This window comes from Gorilla gorilla, chromosome 12 (genome assembly GCF_029281585.2).
Source record: "Gorilla gorilla gorilla isolate KB3781 chromosome 12, NHGRI_mGorGor1-v2.1_pri, whole genome shotgun sequence".
Classification (NCBI taxonomy): Eukaryota; Metazoa; Chordata; class Mammalia; order Primates; family Hominidae; genus Gorilla; species Gorilla gorilla.
Window position 1 is genome coordinate 34,886,987 of NC_073236.2, and position 18,808 is coordinate 34,905,794.

At 44.6% G+C, this 18,808-nt stretch overlaps 1 pseudogene; it reads right to left on the bottom strand.

Annotated features, from left to right (window-relative positions):
* Positions 1–8,879: 8,879 nt before the first annotated feature.
* Positions 8,880–18,808, bottom strand: LOC109025613 (probable ribosome biogenesis protein RLP24; annotated as a pseudogene).

The window sequence follows — 18,808 nt, forward strand, 5'->3', positions numbered from 1 at the left end:
GCCCAGGCTGGTCTCCTGAGCTCAAGACAGCCTCCCACCTTGGCCTCCCAAAGTCCCCCCAAAGTCCCAAAGTGATTACAGGCATGAGCCACTGCGTCTGGCAGAGACTTGTCTTAATATAAAACCGTTTGGTTAGAGGGAGGAATAATATCAGGTTGCCCTGGGCCCTTGGGGAATTTCTGACCTTCCTTTCCTTTTATAAAAAGGTTTAATTATAAAATGGTATTGTTGGGCCGGGCGCGGTGGCTCACACTGGTAATCCCAGCACTTTGGGAGGCCGAGGTGGGCGGATCACGAGGTCAGGAGATCGAGATCATCCTGGCTAACACAGTGAAACCCCGTCTCTACTAAAAATACAAAAAATGAGCCGGGTGTGGTGGCGGGCGCCTGTAGTCCCAGCTACTCGGGAGGCTGAGGCAGGAGAATGGCGTGAACCCGGGAAGTGGAGCTTGCAGTGAGCGGAGATCGCGCCACTGCACTCTAGCCTGGGTGACAGAGCGAGACTCCATCTCAAAAAAAAAAAATAAATAAATAAATAAAATGGTATTGTTTGGGGCCATGCCGTATTACAAAAGAAGAGAAGTCTCTTTTTTTTCTAGTCCATTCAGTTTAAAATAAGACCAATTTTGGAGAATGCATCTGAGGGGGCAGTGAGCAGAGGGTTGGTTACTGTATTATTCCGCTCTCATACCGCTATAAAAACTACCTGAGACTGGGTAATTTATAAAGAAAAGAGGTTTAATTGACTCACAGTTCCACAGGCTGTACAGGAGGCATGGCTGGGGAGGCCTCAGGAACTTACAATCATGGCAGAAGGTGAAGGGGAAGCAAGTACATTTTCACATGGTGATAGGAGAGAGAGAAAGAGAGTGAAGGGGGAAGTGCCACACACTTTTAAACCATCAGATCTCGTGAAAACTCACTATCATAAGAATAGCAAGGAGGAAATAGCCCCCATGATCCAATCACCTCCCACCAGGTCCCTCCCCCAACATTGGGAATTGCAATTCAACATGAGATTTGGGTGGGGACACAGACCCAAACCATATCAGTTACCCATCTTGATTAGTAGCCTAATGTCAAAAAAAAAAAAAAAAAAAAAAATGAAGAAGGCTCTAAGCCTGAAGAGACAAAATTTAGCTTGGGCGTCCCCTTACTTTCGCTTGGGCTTCCCAGGCCCCGCTGTCCTTGGTGTCAAGCGTACCTTGATGGCCAGCTGACAGTCTTCCCGAAAGTGGTTTTACCAGTTTTCCCACAAGGAGAGGTACCACTTCTAGTCCCTGTCTTTACAGTTATTGGTGAGTGACCAATGTGGAATGAGGCAGATAAACTTATTTTCCTCATTTAGCTGAGGGAGTCTTTTCCTGGGCTTAGACTCTTCTGGCCTTTTCTGTACATCTGATATTCTCTTATTAAAGGCCCAGGACTTGGGTGGGCAGCCCTAGAGCTGACATTTCTATGGTACCATGATCTCTCTACGTCCCATTTTCCTCTCTTAAAGAGCAACTGTATGAAGGGAAAATGAAGCAGGGGAAAAAAGAGCAACTTAAGGATCTGGAAAACAGCCAAGCCTACTAGGGTTGGGGGAGCATCAATTGATTGAAAGGCCCGTTTTCGGCGAGGTGCGTGGCTCATCCCTGTAATCCCAACACTTTGGGAGGCCAAGTTGGGCAGATCACCCGAGGTCAGGAGTTTGAAACCAGCCTGACCAACATGGAGAAATCCCGTCTCTACTAAAAATACAAAATTAGCCAGTCATGGTGGCGCATGCCTGTGATCCCAGCTACTCGGGAGGCTGAGGTAGGAGAATCGCTTGAACCAAGGAGGCGGAGGTTGCAGTGAATCGAGATTGCACCATTGCACTCCAGCCTGGGCAATAAGAGTGAAATTCTGTCTCAAAAAAAAAAAAAAAAGAAAGAAAGAAAAGAAAGGCTCATTTTCTATTTGCCTGATCTTTGCTTTAAAACATTGACAAAGTTGTCTGATTAGGGATACAAAAAGGCTGAGATCCCCAGTTTTGAGATCTTTTACTTGGTCACGATAAGAATGTTCATACAGTCTAATGTGTTCCTGACAGACAAGACATTTGACAGGATTCACCCAAGAAACCAATTGGGAGATTAAGGAATAAAATTCATCGCCCCACCCATAAGGGATTAAAGAACAAAAGTAATAGTTATCATCAGCAGCAGAAGACGGATTGAAAGGTCACCTGGCATTATGCAGCCTGGGCTTTTTCCCTGCCACTTTCATATGTGCCAGCTGTCTGGCTGGACTAAGACAGTCACATGCTACTTGGGGAGAGTCTAACTTTCCCATCTCCATGAGTCACCCACAGGTGAACTGGAAACCAGTTGGATGGAGCATGACAGTCTTAGCTGAAGGGAATTCTCAGGTGGCCAAAAGGAGGATATAAAGAGAGGAGGAAGATTAGACCTGTAGCCATGAGGTGGTGAGATCATTCTTACCTCTTGACTCAGTTTACCCAGGTCCTGCTGCAGTTGCCAACTTACGGTGTCATTGGGCCAATTCAGGTTCTTGACTGCTGCACAAAAGAATTTGAGAGCAAGTACAAAGCAAAAGTAGGTAAAGAAGTTTATTGCAAAGCGAAGGTATACTGGGATGGCTGGGCCAGAGCGGGCTGCTCAGAAGTGAGACAGAGTTGTCTGGCAGTGAGGTGCTTCCCTATATGTGAAATTTACATGATTATTCATAAAAGAGTGCGAATGGGCATTGCTGTTAAGCATGTTGTGGGGTACCCTTGGTGTGCATGTGCTATCACTGTACATGCTAGTACACATGTCTCATTAGCATTTTAATTCTCCACCCGGGGTGTGTTTTTTATTTATTTTTTTGAGACAGAGTCTCGCTCTGTCACCAGGCCGGAGTGCAGTGGCACGATCTCGGCTCACTGCAATCTCTGCCTCCTGGATTCAATCAATTCTCCTGCCTCAGCCTCCCGAGTAGCTGGGACTACAGGCGCCTGCCACCACGCCTGGCTAATTTTTGTATTTTTAGTAGAGACGGGATTTCACCATGTTGGCTAGGATGGTCTCAATCTCTTGACCTCGTGATCCGTCCACCTTGGCCTCCCAAAGTGCTGGGATTACAGGTGTGAGCCACCGCGTCTGGCCTGTGTGTTTTTTAGCATTAAAATGAGCGTAGGTCAGTCCAAGGACACTAATCATGGGTTTCTGTGCTTGCTTGAATTTGGGGATTTCCCTTCTGCTCTCCATCCTCTTTGCTGCAGGATATTCTAACCAGGAGCCTGATGAAGTTTACGCAGTTGCCAATCGGTCAAGTTCGTTCCCCTTTAAGGGAGGCCACGACCACCCTATCTAACCGACCTCAGTCCGACAGTCAGATCTTTCCATGGTGGAGACACTGCAGATGTGTGTATTGAGAACCACTCTGTGTATTGGGAACAACTCTGCTCAGAACCACCAGCCACAAAAATCATTTTCCACGTTTTGCTTTGAGAAGAGATCTGTCCTGGGCGTGTTTCTCTCTCTCTCTCTCTGTCTCTTTCTCTCTCCCTCTCTGTCTCTTTCTCTCTCCCTCTGTGTGTGTGTGTGTTTGTGTGTATGCGTGTGCACATGCATAGTCCCATTAGGAGATTTCAGCCCTCGGATTCACACTCAACAAATACTGGTTGAGCCCCGGCCCTGCACCTGGCATTGAGTTAGGCTGCTTATACAAATTATTTTGTCTTATTCTAAACCAAGCCTGTTATCACCAAAAACTCACACCCTAGACTTCTGGGGAACTGATTTTTAATTAGGCATCACGAATAACTAATTAATGATCCTCCTGTGTGGTTCTACAGGAAAGAGGGCAGTAGAGCTGAACTGAGCTTTGCCGGAGTGTGGCTGGGATGGCTGTCCCCTGAGGAGCCCCTCTTCTGAGGCCAGGATATGATGGGTGGGAAGGCAGCCACCTTGGGGGTTGGCAGTCTCTTCCCAGCAAGGGGAAGGCCCCTGGAAGGAGCAGAAAATAATTACTACTTTGCCTTTGCTTCTTTTGATAAATTCCTGCGGGAGTTTGGGCCCATTCATTCATCTGACTTCCAGTTGTCTGTCAAAAGGACTACTGACACCAGGACATGGTGGCATACGCCTGTAATCCCAGCACTTTGGAAGGCTGAGGCAGGAGGAGGGCTTAAGTCCAGGAGACCAGCCTGGGCAACATAGTGAGACCCCATCTCTACAAAAAATTAAAAAACTAACCAGGTGTGGTGGCATGTGCCTCTGGTCCCAGCTACTCAGGAGGCTGAGGTGGGAAGATCACTTGAGCCCAGAAGGGCGAGGCTGCAGTGAGCTGTGATTGCACCACTGCACACCAGCCTGGGCAACAGAGCTAGACCCTGTCTCAAAAAAAAAAAAAAAAAAGGAAGGCTGTTGAAGATGTAGAAAGAATCCCCTCCAAACTCCTTACTGTTCTTTGCAGAACTACTGCGATTTAAAGTGTTTTAAATCTATATAGGTAGGTCCATTTTAATATGTACCATTTGAAAGTTTAATATAAAGAGACAGAGCCAGCCCCAGGCAAAATTGGATAATAACTTACTCAAGAATAACCCTCGTTCAGTGTGCAAATTGCCTCCAGAAACCTGACCTCATTTGATCTTCACAGCAGGCTGGAGGGCACTATTACTAGATTCATTTTTCAAATGAAGAAACTGAGGCTTGGCGGCCCCTCTGCCAGGTTCAGGGCCAGGCACTGGGTTATGAGAGCCAGGATTCCAGCCTGGGGCTCTTGTTGCTACTGGCCTGTCTCTCCCCTCATCTCTCGGGGTTTTGCCCTCACTTTAGGGATCCACTGCCCTAACTTCTTTGTGTTCAGGCTCTGTGTCCTTGAGACCCTCCACATTCCTCCCAGAAGACCCTGGAAGGAACAGAAAAGGAGCTTTGGCAAACAGGGCTGCTTTAGGTAGTTCAGCAACCCCAGCACAGAGGACCCTTGCAGGGCCTGGCCACATCCAGCCAAGGACCTCCCTGATCTCCTCCTCTTCCTCCTCCTCTCCCTCCATCCCTTCCCTTCTCCTCCTTCTCTTCCTCCTCTTAGGATCTCTCTTCCCTCTGCCCTGCTCTGCGGAACCACGTGCTATATGTGCCCACTCCTGGTGAGCTGATCTCTCAGCCCAGTTAAGAAGGCATCTTTCAAACAGTCCCTTGGATAGTGATCCTAGTGATGGGATCGACTTGGGGGAGAGGGGCTGCAAGTTGGCCTTGCTCCTTCCCAAGTCATCCCATGTGAATGGCTGCTTATTCTTCCAGAGGCCAGCCTGGAGTGACACTTTCAATTATTTTTTTCACTTATAGCCCCACTTTGTGTAATCATCATGTTTTAATCCTCTACTATGTGCTATATACAGTACATACATTTTAAAGTGTTCCCTATAATCACCCTATAAAAGGGAAATTGGGGGTTCAGAGAGGTTAAGTAAATTGCTCAAGTTGCACAGCCACAAGGTGCAGAGCCATTTGAATGCATGTTTCTCTGATTACAGAACCCATTCCTTCCCCTCCATATTCCACTGCCTGATTTCAAAGAGATTACTAGAGAAAAGATAGAAAATCAAAACCAGAAAGAGGAGGAAAAGCCAAATTCTGTTCAGGAAGGCTAATGTGATTATTGTGAATGAACATTAAACCTGGCTCTAAGCTTCTTGGAAGCAAGAGAAGAAGGGAAGGGGGTGGGGAACACAAAGGACTCCATGCTTCTCTTTATAACATAGAGTTTCTACAGTAGAAGGAAATAACGTGTTTTTCCTTATTTTCAATTCCAAAAGTAATTTCTCGTGTGATTTTATACAAGGACATTATGTAACAAAATGGATGTAGGTTTGAATAACCAGGTATATCAAAAGATGGAGAAACAATTGTCCTGTATAATGCACCCTTCATTATGCAGTCATTCAACAAAGACTGAGCACCTGCCACACTGCCTAGACTCAAAACATGTGCAAAAAGATAATAACCTTGCCATGTACTCAACCCCACAAAGGAGGTGTGCCCGGAGGCTGCAGGAGCACACAGAAGTGACATGGGGACCCTGCCTGGAAGGGTCCGATGACCTCAGGCAAGGTAACATTTGCCCAAAGTCTTGAAATTTGAGGTGGAATTTACTATTTATCTCCAAGACGAGAAAAAGCATTCAAGGAAAAGGGAATAAAATGTGCAAAGGCATGAATGCTTGAGGCCTGAGATGTCGCTTATCAGTGGGCAAGTGCAGGACTCCTAGGTGTCAGCCAGCCTGAGGAGGACCTTACAGGGCAGGACAGAATCCAGTTCAGATTCAGGACTCAAGGAACAGAGGCCAGAGACAGGAGGGGTGCGAAACAGGAGGTCCCAAAGGAGGTGGTTGTAAAATTGAGTGTGGGAGTGGATGTCAAGGCCCTTAATAGGGGCCACTCCAGGGACTATTGCTGGGGAAGAACCAACAGACGTGAGAGAGAGACGGGAGGGGGATTCCACTGTGTTAACTCAGAGGATGACCCCATTTGTAAAGTGGGGTGAAGGTGAGCTCAGCGGGAAGACATGCCAATTTTGTTTGTTTGTTTACTGCAAAAATACTTTATTTTATATATCACTAGCTGTGAATTTTTGTCATTAGTTATTATATAAATGCTGCCTAGTGCCATTAACCAAATGGCATGACCATTTTACGTCCACAATTCACTTCTGTATTGACAGAATTTTCTCTCTCTTTTTTTTTTTTTTGAGACAGTCTCACTCTGTTGACCAGGCTGGAGTGCAGTGGCGCCATCTCCACTCACTGCAACCTCCACCTCCCAGGTTCAAGGAATTCTCCTGACTCAGCTTCCCTAGTAGCTGGGATTACAAGTGCTCACCACCATGCCCAGCTAATGTTTGTGATTTTAGTAGTGATGCGGTTTTGCCATGTTGGCCAGGCTGGTCTCAAATTCCTGACCTCGTGATCAGCCTGCCTCGGCCTCCCAAAGTGTTGGGATTACAGGCATGAGCCACCATACCCAGCCTACAAACAGAATTTTCATGATTGATGTAAGTAAACCTGTCAGTGAAGGTTTACCATGGAGATGCAGTCTAACATCTGTAACATCTGATGTTTTGCAGACAGCAATGTAGGAGAGACTTTTTTTTTTTTTTTTTTTTTTTGAGACAGAGTCTCCCTCTGTCACCCAGGCTGGAGTGCAGTGGCGAGATCTCGTCTCACTGCAAGCTCCGCCTCCTGGGTTCACGCCATTCTCCTACCTCAGCCTCCTGAGTAGCTGGGACTACAGGCACCCACGACCACGCCTGGCTAATTTTTTGTATTTCTAGTAGAGACCTGGTTTCACCGTGTTAGCCAGGATGGTCTGGATCTCCTGACCTCGTGATCTGCCCACCTCGGTCTCCCAAAGTGCTGGGATTACAGGCCTGAGCCACCGCGCCCAGCCGGAGAGATGTCTTTTTAATCACCTTTCATTTAAGTGCCCTTATGTAAAAAAATAAATAATTTGGAAGTTCTAAGTCTCCAAAGGACATTTTTAAACGTACATATAGAAATGGTTACAATGGGCTGGGCGTGGTGGCTCACGCCTGTAATCCCAGCACTTTGGGAGGCAGAGGCGGGCGGATCACGAGGTCAAGAGATTGAGACCATCCTGGCCAACATGGTGAAACCCCGTCTCCAATCATGGATTTCTGTGCTTGCTTGAATTTGGGGATTTCCCTTCTGCTCTTCATCCTTTGTATTTTTAGTAACTAAAAATACAAAAATTAGCTGGGCGTGGTGGCTCCTGCTTGTAATCCCAGCTACTCGGGAGGCTGAGGCAGGAGGATCACTTGAACCTGGGAAGCGGAGGTTGCAGTGAGCCGAGATCGCGCCATTGCACTCCAGCCTGGCAATAAGAGCGAAACTCTGGCCGGACACGTTGGTTTATGCCTGTAATCCCAGCACTTTGGGAGGCCGAGGCGGGTGGATCACGAGGTCAGGAGATTGAGACCATCCTGGCTAACAGGGTGAAACCCCGTCTCTACTAAAAAATACACACACACACAAAAATTAGCCGGGTGTGATGGTGGGCACCTATAGTGCCAGCTACTCAGGAGGCTGAGGCAGGAGAATGGCGTGAACTCGGGAGGTGGAGCTTGCAGTGAGCCGATGGCACCAGCTCACTCCAGCCTGGGAGACAGAGGGAGACTCCGTCAGAAAGAAAGAGAGAAAGAGAGGAAAAAGAGGAAAGAAAGGAAAGAAAGGAAAAGTTACAATGGGCCAGACGCAGTGGCTCATCCCTGTAATCCTAGCACTTTGGGAGGCTGAGGCGGGTGGATCACCTGAGGTCAGGAGTTCGAGACCAGCCTGGCCAACATGGTGAAACCCCATCTCTACTAAAAATACAAAAATTAGCTGGGCATGGTGGCAGGTGCCTGTAATCCCAGCTACTCCGGAGGCTGAGGCAGGAGAATCACTTGAAACCGGGAGGCAGATGTTGCAGTAAGCTGAGATCGTGTCACTGCCCTCCAGACTGGGCAACAGGGCAAGACTCTGTCTCAAAAAAAAAAAAAAAAAAAGAAAAAAAGAAATGATTACGAGCCTTTTTTTTTTTTTTTTTTTGAGGCAGGGTCTTACTTTGTTGCCCAGGCTGGAGTGCAGTGGCATAATCACAGTTCACTGCAACCTAGACCTCCTGGGCTCAAGGAACCCTCCCACTTCAGCCTCCCCACTCTTGACATCCCCACACCCCCACCCCAAGTAGCTGGGTCTATAGGGGTACACCACCACATCTAGCTAATTAAAAAATGTTTTGTAGAGAAGGGGGGTCTCAAACTACTAGCCTCAAGCAATCCTCCCACCTCAGCTTCCCAAAATGCTGAGATTGTAGGCATGAGCCACCATGCCCAGCCTACAGACTTTTAAGAGATATTTTCCATGTCCACAGCCTGTTGTAATTGCTGTACCACTTTCTGTTCCAACTGCTTTCCTTTGCCTGCAAGAGGAGCTTGATTAAGATAAATGTTTTGCTTGACTTCTTTGATGTCCTGGATTTTCTGTAGCTCTTTATTTTTCTTCAATCTGTTCATTATACATTTAGCTTGGCGTTTCTTTTTTTATTATTTTAAGTTCTGGGATACATGTGCAGAACGTGAAGGTTTGTTACATAGGTATGCATGTGCCATGGAGGTTTGCTGCACCCATCAACCCGTCATCTAGGCTTTAAGTCCCTCATGCATTAGGTATTTGTCATAAGGCTCTCCCTCCCCTTGCCCCCCACCCCCCTGACAGGCCCCAGTGTGTAATGATGTTCCCTCCCTGTGTCCATGTGTTCTCGTTGTTCAACTCCCACTTATGAGTGAGAACATGTGGTGTTTAGTTTTCTGTTCCTGTGTTAGTTTGCAGAGAACGATAGCTTCAAGCTTCATCCATGTCCCTGCAAAGGACATGAACTCATTCTTTTTTATGGCTGCCTTTTTTTTTTTTTTTTTTTTTGAGACAGAGTCTTGCTCTGTGGCACCCAGGCTGGTGTGCAGTGGTGTGATCTCAGCTCCCCACAACCTCCGCCTCCTGGGTTCAAGCGATTCTCCTGCCTCAGCCTCTTGAGTAGCTAGGATTACAGGTGTATGCCACCACACCCAGCTAATTTTTGTATTTTTAGTAGAGACAGGGTTTCACCATGTTGGCCAGGCTAGTGTCGAGCTCCTGACCTCAGGTGATCCACCCACCTTGGCCTCCCAGAGTGTTGGGATTACAGGCGTGAGCCACCACGTTTGGCCATCTTGGCATTTCTGTTTAATCTCTTCAGCTCTCTTCATTGCATCAATAGTTTTATTCCACAGGGTTTGCTGGTGTTTGATAGGTTCATTTCTAAGTTTTTCAAACTCAAATGAATGATCCATTGTAAGCTCTTTACCAGGAATGTTTTAGTCCACTTGACCTTGCAAGAATTGCATCTCTTTTAAAGTTTTTATGACATTTGGGTTTTCAAAATCTGAACACATTGTAGTTGTTGAGAACAAACATCATGCTGTGGCCAGAGTAGATGAACCCCAAACGGAAATACCACTTTTGATACACATGTTGAACCTTCGTAGGTCCCCAGTGACCACAAGCCAAGTTTGAGAGGAGTCTTTTTTTTTTTTTTTTTGAGACAGAGTCTTGCTCTGACGCCCAGGCTGGAGTGCAGTCGTGCAGTCTCGGCTCACTGCAAGCTCTGCCTCCCGGGTTCATGCCATTCTCCTGCTTCAGGCTCCCGAGTAGCTGGGACTACAGGTGGCCGCCACCATGCCCAGCTCATTTTTAGTATTTTTAGTAGAGATGGGGTTTCACCGTGTTAGTCAGGATTGTCTCGATCTCCTGACCTCGTGATCCGCCCGCCTTGGCCTCCCAAAGTGCTGGGATTACAGGCGTGAGCCACCGCACCCGGCCCCCTTTTTTTGCTTTTAAACCATGTAGGGAGATGATTTGAGCTCATGCTCTCTGATGTCATTTTTTGGAGGGGAATCTTCTTAAAGTTTCCTTCACTGAATATTCTGCTCACTGATCAGGACTGTTGATCGAGACAAATGTTCATTCAGAGGATGTGTTCCAATAGCTCTACAGATTCTTTCACTTATTTCTTGACTGTATCCCCATGTGTATGTGCTGATCTATAATGTCTTCCCCTTGGCTTACAAAAAAAATAACATCATTGTCTCCATGCAGTCAGTGGGATTTATGGAACACTTACTATGTGCTAAGCCCCATGCCAGGCACTTGGATAAGGGATGAGTATGTTCTTGGGGGTCCTTCCCTTGAGGAACTCACACTTAGGAGGAGGGAAAGGTGGACCTACAAGCCCCTATGAGCACCAGAGGCATCAGAGCCACTTCCCACGTCTCACCTGTTGCCTCAACTAAGACCCTGCAAGGTGAACCTTCCTTGCTTGCTTGCTTGATGCTTGAAGTGTACAATTCAGTGGTTTTTAGTATATGCACAAGGTTTTGCATTCAACTCTCAGATGCGAATGCCTGTACCCATCAGCAGCCACTCTCCATCCCTCTCACCCTGGCAACCACGAATCTACTTTCTAGCTCTATGAATTTGCCTATTCTAGACATTTTGTATGAAAGGAACCATTTGGCTGGCTGCAGTGGCTCACGCCTGTAATCCCAACTCTTTGGGAGGCCCAGGCCGGTGTATCGTTTGAGCTCAGGAGTTCAAGACCAGCTTGGGCAACATGCTGAAACTGCATCTGCACAGCAAGTACAAAATTTAGCTGGGCGTGGTGGTGTGTGCCTGTAGTCCCAACTACTTGGGGAGCTGAGGCAGGAGGATTACTTGAGCCCAGGAAGTTGAGGCTGCAGGACTCCAGCCTGGGTGACAAAGTAAGATCCTGTCTCAAATAAAATAAAATAATTAAAAATAAAAATAAAAGGAACTCTACAATATGTAGTCTTTTGTGTCTGGCTTCTTTGATTTACTGTAATTTTTTAAGGCTTATCTATGTTGTAGCACATACCAGTACTTCATTCCTTTTTATGGGTGAATAATATTCCATTGTATGGTTGTTTCATGTTTTGTTTATCTATTCATCAATTGATAAATCTTTGGGTCATTCCCACCTTTTGGGTATTGTGAATAATGCAGCTATAAATATTTGTGTACAGGTTTCTGTGTGAAGACATTTTCAGTTCTGTCCCTGTATACGCCTAGGAGTGGAATTGCTGGGTCACATGGTAGCTTAATGTTGAAATTTTTTAAGAGCTGCAAAGTTGTTTTCCCAAACAGTGACACGATTTTATATTTCAATCAGCAGCATATGAGGATCTGATTACCCCCATATCTTTGTTAACATTTATTATCTTTTTTTTTTTTTTTTTGAAACAGGGTCTCAACTCTGTCCCCCAGGCTGAAGTGCAGTGGCGTGATCATGACTATGGTCCACTATAGCCTCAACCTTCCAGGGCTCAGGTGATCCTCCCACCTCAGCCTCCCAAGTAGCTGTGACCACAGGTGCATGCCACCGCACCCAACTAATTTTTGTATTTTTTGTAGAGATGGGGTTTGCTGTGTTGCCCAGGCTGGTCTCAAACTCCTGGGCTCAACCCATTTGCCCACCTGGGTCTCTCAAAGTGTTTGGATTATAGGCACAAGCCATGGCACCTAGCCTTATCTGTCTTTTTTATTTTAGCCATCCTAGTGGATATAAAGTGGTATCTCATTGAGATTTTGATTTGCATTTCTCTGATGATGAATGATGTTGACCATATTTCCATGTGCTTGTTTGGCCATTTAAAAACATTATTATTATTATTTTTAATAGAGATGGTGTTTTGCTGTGTTGTCCAAACTGATCTCGAACTCCTGACCTCAAGCAATCCACCTGCCTCGGCCTCCCAAAGTACAGGCGTGAGCCACCATGCCCAACCCTATTGGCCATTTGTATGTCTTCTTTGGAAAAATCCTATTCAAATACTTTACCTGCTTTTTTTTTTTTTTTTTTTTTTTGAGATGGAGTTTCACTCTTGTTGCCCAGGCTGGAGCGCAATGGCCCGATCTCAGCTTACCACAACCTCCGCCTCCTGGGTTCTAGCGATTCTCCTGCCTCAGCCTCCCGAGTAGCTGGGATTACAGGCATGCGCCACCACTTCCGACTAATTTTGTATTTTTAGTAGAGACGGGGTTTCTCCATGTTGGTCAGGCTGGTCTGGAACTCCCAATCTCAGGTGATCTGCCTGCCTCAGCCTCCCAAAGTGCTGGGATTACAGGCATGAGCCACTGCGCCCAGCGTTTTTTTTTTTTTTTTTTTTTTTTTGAGGTGGAGTCTTGCTCTGTCGCCCAGGCTGGAGTGCAGTGGCGCGATCTCCGCTCACTGCAAGATCTGCCTCCCAGGTTCACGCCATTCTCCTGCCTCAGCCTCCCGAGTAGCTGGGACTACAGGCATCCACCACCACGCCCGGCTAATTTTTTGTATTTTTAGTAGAGATGGGGCTTCACTGTGTTGGCCAGGATTGTCTTGATCTCCTGATCTTGTGATCCGCCTGCCTTGGCCTCCCAAAGTGCTGGGATTACAGGTGTGAGCCACCATGCCTGGCCTTTTTTTTTTATTTTTATTTTTATTTATTTATTTTTTAAGAGACAGGATCTTGCTCTGTTGCCCAGGCTGGAGAGCCATGGTACAATCATAGATCGTTGTAGCCTCAAATTCTTGGGCTCAAATGATCCTCTTGCCTCAGCCTCCTGAGTACCTAGGACTACAGCCAGGTGGCACCATGCCTGGCTTTTTTTTTTTCTTTTTTTTTGAGATGGAGTTTTGCTCTTGTCACCCAGGCTGGAGTGTAGTGGCCCAATCTCGGCTCACTGCAACCTCCGCCTCCTGGGTTCAAGTGATTCTCCTGCCTCAGCCTCCTGAGTAGCTGGGATTACAGGTGCCTGCCACCACGCCTGGCTAATTTTTTGTATTTTTAGTAGAGACAGGGTTTCGCCATGTTGGGCAGGATGGTCTTGAACTCCTGACCTTGTGATCCACCCACCTCGGCCTCCCAAAGGGCTAGGATTACAGGTGTGAGCCACCCGCGCCCGGCCAATTTTTAAAATTTTGTAGAGATGGGGGGTCTCCCTATGTTGTCTAGGCTGGTCTCAAACTCCTGCGGTGTGGTGGTTCATGCTTTGTAATCCTAGCACTTTGGGAGGCAGAGGCAGGAGGATTGCTTGAGGCCAGAAGTTGACACCAGCCTGGGCAACATAGCAAGACTCAGTCTCAACAACAAAAATAGTAATAACTAAAAAAAAAAAAAAAAAAAAAAAAAAAAGACAATGAAACTAAGGCAGAAAGAGGTTAAATAGTGTGCCTGAGTGGTTAAGCCCAATTCACATCCCTGAGGAAGTACAAATGATCAGTAAACATCTGAAAAGGTGTTCAACTGCCTTAGAGGTGAAGGAGCTGAAATGTAAACACCAACAGCACTAACAGCACTTATTTTTCTTTCATCCAGTGGGGCTAAATTTGCAAAGGTTTGGAGGTGGGGACTGGTACTCACATGCCCTACTGGTGGGTGCATGAATTGCTCCAAACTTTGGGAAAGCAATCTGGCAGAATGTATTATTAAAATGTTTAGCACATACACCCTTGACCCTACACCTCAGAAAAAAAATCTCTGGAATATAAAGTTATATGTTAGCTCTTATAGAGCTAACATAAATAATTATTTAGATGTCTGTAGTTACAATAAGCTTTATATGATGGGGTTTAGAAATATCTATAAAGCAAGCCCTGGGGATAATTCTAACACATGCTACAGTTTGGGGATGTAAGCTCAAACTGTCATCCATCTAGTGACTTAAAGTTTGTCTTCTATTCTAAAATATATCAACACACACACATATATGTGCACGTGTAAATATATACAAATAAAATATTGTAGTGAAATAAAATACCTTTTTTTGTTTGTTAGTTGGGTTTGAGAAAAGCTCTAGCTCTGTTGCCCAGAATGGAATGCAGTGGAACAATCATGGTTCACTGCAGCATCAAACTCCTGGGCTCAAGTGATCCTCCTGCCTCAGCCTCCTAAGTAGCTGGAACCAAAGATGTGTGCCACCATGCCTGGCTAATTTTTTAAAACAATATTTTTATAGAAATGGAGTGTCTCAGTGTTGTCCAGGCTCATCTTGAACTCCTGGATTCAAGCCTTCCTCCTACCTCAGCCTCCCAAAGTGCTGGGATTAAAGGCATAAGGCACTATGTCTGGCCTTGAAAGGAATTTTTATTCAGTCTTTTCCAGATGTTTTTTCTTTTTTCTGGTGCTAGTCCTAAGAAAATTAAGAAGTCCTAAGAAAACTCTTCCCAACATGTAAAACATGCATTCGTTGGTTATTATGGCAATATTCCCTGCATGAGTAATTTTGGTGGTTAGCTTCTGTCTCATCATTTCTAGAAAAAATTTTATTTCTGTCATAACCCCTAATGCTTAGTAAAAAGGCTCTTTCTTTGTATGTTGGTCTTCTTCTTGCAAATTAGACACCCAGTATTAGCTAGTATTTCATTGTTGAGGACCAGCCCTGTGCTGTAGAACTCTGGTTTCAGGGCTGCTACTTACCATGGTAGCTCATGGCTGTGCTCTTTCTTTCTTCCTTGTTCCACTTCACAACATCTCACACAGGACAAAAACAGAGCAGATATGTTCAGATCCTCTGACGTTAATTGAGGCCACTTTGCTTTTTGAGAAATACAAAATTTGGCCCCAAAACATCCATCCAGATTGTATACAGAGTCTATAGTGACCTCTCCAATATGACCTCCTGCTTTAACAGAATCAGTTCAGGTTCTGGATATTTTTACCAAACTCAAGTTAGCTGCAACTGCTCGAGTTTTCATCAATTCAGATACAAAACCATTTACTTTCTTTGATTTCAACAATAAGAATCACAAAACTAGATCTTACACACAAAGTACACCTCACTAAATTGGGGGATTGGTAAATAAATTAAATTAAAAGTGGTTATTATCTATTGCTATTTATATATTTCCTTGTAACCATTTCCAATCTTGGTACCCATCCCTCATCAGATGGTGCTTGGCACTCCTCTGTGCAAATGTCCTCTCTTCTATTTCCACAAAGGCAAAATGCTGTTTTCTGTATTTAGGAATACTATCAACTTGTTGTTACTGTTGCCATTACTTCATAGTCACCTACTCATATGTACAGTTTCTAAACTAAAATATGGCAAGAAACTTGTCAATGAAGACAATTCCATGTGAAATTTTAGGCATGTTTCTTTTTCTGCAGAGTAATTGACTGATTCTCAAATTTTACGGGGCTAGTTTAGGCACAGCTCTTCCCTCTGAGATCTTCATTTTCTGAGAAACTAACTCTGAATCTGTGTCCTGATAAGGATCTGCCGTCACACATACCACAAACTGCCACCCGTGTCAATCATGAAAGTCCGCACTCAAACTGACACCCACAGTTGATATCACAGCAGAGAAACAAGAACATAGAGCACAACTGAGAGGAAGAGCTGTCTCAGCCATGCAGCCAAATGCTTAGGACCAAATAAGGAATCCACGCCTCACACACTCTGGGTTGGAGAAGATGGGACTGCATTAGACAAGTTGGTTTTTCGTTTGTTTGTTTGTTTGCTTGTGAGATGGAACTCTTGCCCTGTTCCCCAGGCTGGAGTGCCCTGGCACGATCTCGGCTCACGGCAACCTCCGCCACCTGGGTTCAAGCAATTCTCCTGCCTTAGCCTCCCACTTGGCTGAGATTACAGGCATCCACCAACACGCCCGGCTAATTTTTTATTTTTATTTCTAGTAGAGACAGGGTTTCACCAGTTGGCCAGGCTGGTCTTGAACTGATGACCTCAGGTGATCCACCGCTCTCAGCCTTTCAATGTGCTGGGATTACAGGCGTGAGCCACCGCACCTGGCCTAGATAAGTACTTTTGAGGGATAAGATGGAAAAACCTGAAATATTTGGCTAGAGATGTTCTTTATATTGTTTTTCCTTCCATCTCTCTGCCTGTTACTTGTATCCTAGACTAACAACCAAGGCTCCTTTCGATGGAAATTATTCTACTGTCTTAGCTGTTGCCTCTTTCTGCCTATAGAATATCTTCCACACCACTACCTGACCAGATTTTATAACTCAGCATTCAAGTGAAGCTCCTATCATAGTCCAAACTCTTCCTTATGGTATCCTTGCTTTTCAGTACTAATCTGAGATACTCCTGCTGCTTTTCTTCAGAACAAATAGCTCTTTCAATAAAGCTAATGTCAGGAAACTTGCTATGCAAATAAACACAACATACAAATTGAAACATAATCTATTTTATTTTTTACAATAACAAACCTCTTAAGTGCATTTATGTCCTTAATGAAAGAGTTGTTTGCTTTTCCAAGTTCTGCATTTTCTTTTCTAAATTGTTCCCATTTTCCTTATACTTTCTACAATATTCTCATGATGCTTCATTGTTTCTTTTCGGGCCAGCCTCTCTCTCTTCTCCACTGCCTTTTGAAAAGCTGAGCAGTTGGACCTCGGAAAGATGCCCTACCAGCTCCAGGCACAATGCTGATAGAGGATGCCAATCTGGGATGATGGCACATTTTCTGTGACAGCTAGTACGACAACCTGGTTACTGGCTGCTAGCATTCTCTGCCCATCAGTGGTCTCTAGATAGTGCACTGTGTACGTCACCAGCAATAGAGTGGCTCCTCTAGTCCATTATCTTTTCTGCAGTCCCTGTGCACCAAGAGTATCATTACTAGTTAGTTCTAAAGCTCCTCACTGAGTAATGGCAGTGTGCTGCCCACTGATAGTTTGGTAAGCTGGAGCTTGTACCATCACTGCAACAATAGCAGATGGCACTGCTTTCTCATCTTCATACTTTTCTCTAATTCCTGGCTTTCCAGGTGCATGGAAGGATACACTACTCAATATTATCCTGTTGGAAATGCTCTTGGACAGTATCTGTCTTACCTGTTAAGAATCAGATATCCATGAACTGTATTCTGAGAATCTTTACCCTTTATACTTATGAAGATGTGAGTTGCAGAAAAACACTTCCTAAATCTTTGGTAGAATTCTTCTGGACCACTCTCGATATAAGAAGCTTTCCTGAATGACTCCAGCTCTGTGGAAACCATGTCGATCCTCCATGCACGATGCTACAAAAAAAATCACAGAAATTTGTCTTTATCATCCTTTTTTATTCTTACAGGCTTCTTCCTTCCTATTAAAGTGATTGTTTTATTAATAGGATTAGGGTAATGTAGTGTTCTCTCTGAATGTTTCCCAAATATGTTTGGAAATAAACTACAGGTGAGGGAAGAGACTCACAAGGGAATTCCAAGTGGCTGGGATTAAAGAATGGGTGAGTGAATAAATGATCTGTTTCCAAGATTGGATTAAAAGAAAAAATTGCCACTGATCTCTTTTCCACATTGTGATTATATTGCCCTCTTCTCTCAGTTGTCTCTAGATTTTCTGCCTATCTCCCAGATTATTCTGCCTATCTCCCAGAAAATTCAGAAAGAAAGATATTTTCTTTCTGAAATTTTCAAGTAATAAAATAATGAATTTAAGCTCCCCCTATAAAATAAGGTCATGTGTGTTCCTAAAAGTTAGAAAGGTTAGAAGTATAAAATTCCAGTATGTATTAGATGACTGTCCTCAGACATTTTAAGGAAACCTCAGATGAATATCAAGGATAGAAAATTAAATCCTAAAATACTATAGAAATGTGAGATAAATGTAAAAACATTCTGTTAATTCAAATTTTTTAAAATGCCATTTATTTGGACTATGCCCCAACAGACCAAATCGAAATGCAGCTATTCATGCTAAAGTTCTGCATCCCTGAGTTTTTAATTACATTGTTTACCTGACTTAGTAAAAAATCAGGATGGATGCATAATAGCCAAATGCCAAAACAGGCCAGCTTTAGCCAGCATGATAAGGAAGTCCTCTATTCTTTCATCTATGCAAGAAGAGTAACCTGATGTTAACCATTTCGTTTGTTGTGTTATTTTGTTTCTTTGTTCCTGTTCAAGAAACCTTACAAAAACTGGCTCTTGTCCCATATCCAGCACAGAAACTCTCTATTTTTGGATGAGATATTTCTGATTTTTGAATCACAGTTAGAAGCCAATTTGATCATTTAGCTAAATTTGCAAAAATTTTGTCTTTTCATATCTTCAAATATACAATGAGAAAACCCAAAGAGATATGAGAAAATCTGGCCAAAATCACACACACACACACACACACACACACACACACACACACACACGCACACACACACACACACATCAGGAGTTAAACTGAGAACAGAAATAACATTTTCTGATTTGAAGGCAGTAGAATTT